Here is a 1,592-nt window from a genome sequence, read left to right on the forward strand (position 1 = left end):
TCAAGCTTTCTATTTCCTCCTGATTGAGTTTTGGAAGAGTGTGGGTGTTTAGGAATTTGTCCATTCCTTCCAGGTTGTCCAATTTGTTGGCATATAATTTTTCATAGTATCCCCTGATAATTGTTTGTATCTCTGAGGGATTGGTTGTAATAATTCCATTTTCATTCATGACTTTATCTATTTGGGTTATCTCCCTTTTCTTTTTGAGAAACCTGGCTAGAGGTTTGTCAATTTTGTTTATTTTTTCTAAAAACCAACTCTTGGTTTCGTTGATCTGCTCTACCGTTTTTTTTAGATTCTATATTGTTTATTTCTGCTCTGATCTGTATTATTTCTCTTCTTCTGCTGGGTTTAGGCTGCCTTTGCTGTTCTGCTTCTATTTCCTTTAGGTGTGCTGTTAGATTTTGTATTAGGGATTTTTCTTGTTTCTTGAGATAGGCCTGGATTGCAATGTATTTTCCTCTCAGGACTGTCTTTGCTGCATCCCAAAGCGTCTGGATTGTTTTATTTTCATTTTCGTTTGTTTCCATATATTTTTTGATTTCTTCTCTAATTGTCTGGTTGACCCACTCATTCTTTAGTAGGGTGTTCTTTAACCTTCATGCTTTTGGAGGTTTTCCAGACTTTTTCCTGTGGTTGATTTCAAGCTTCACAGCATTGTGGTCTGAAAGTATGCATGGTATAATTTCAATTCTTGTAAACTTATGAAGGGCTGTTTTGTGACCCAGTATATGATCTATCTTGGAGAATGTTCCATGTGCACTCGAGAAGAAAGTATATTCTGTTGCTTTGGGATGCAGAGTTCTAACTATATCTGTCAAGTCCATCAGATCCAATGTATCATTCAGGGCCCTTGTTTCTTTCTTGACCGTGTGTCTAGATGATCTATCCATTTCTGTAAGTGGAGTGTTAAAGTCCCCTGCAATTACCACATTCTTATCAATAAGGTTGCTTATGTTTATGAGTAATTGTTTTATATATTTGGGGGCTCCGGTATTCGGCGCCTAGACATTTATAATTGTTAGCTCTTCCTGATGGATAGACCCTGTAATTATTATAGAATGCCCTTCTTCATCTCTTGTTACAGCCTTCAATTTAAAGTCTCGTTTGTCCGATATAAGTATGGCTACTCCAGCTTTCTTTTGACTTCCAGTAGCATGATAAATAGTTCTCCATCCCCTCACTCTCAATCTAAAGGTGTCCTCAGATCTAAAATGAGTCTCTTGTAGACAGCAAATAGATGGGTCTTGTTTTTTTATCCATTCTGATACCCTATGTCTTTTGGTTGGCGCATTTAATCCATTTACATTCAGTGTTATTATAGAAAGATACGGGTTTAGAGTCATTGTGATGTCTGTATGTTTTATGCTTGTAGCGATGTCTCTGGTACTTTGTCTCACAGGATCCCCATTAGGATCGCTTGTAGGCCTGGTTTAGTTCTGAAAAATTCCTTCAGTTTTTGTTTGTTTGGGAAGACCTTTATCTGTCCTTCTATTGTAAATGACAGACTTGCTGGATAAAGGATTCTCGACTGCATATTTTTTCTTTTTAGCACACTGAAGATATCGTGCCAATCCTTTCTGGCCTGCCAA

The sequence above is a fragment of the Panthera uncia genome (assembly GCF_023721935.1).
Source record: "Panthera uncia isolate 11264 chromosome A1 unlocalized genomic scaffold, Puncia_PCG_1.0 HiC_scaffold_16, whole genome shotgun sequence".
Lineage (NCBI taxonomy): Eukaryota > Metazoa > Chordata > Mammalia > Carnivora > Felidae > Panthera > Panthera uncia.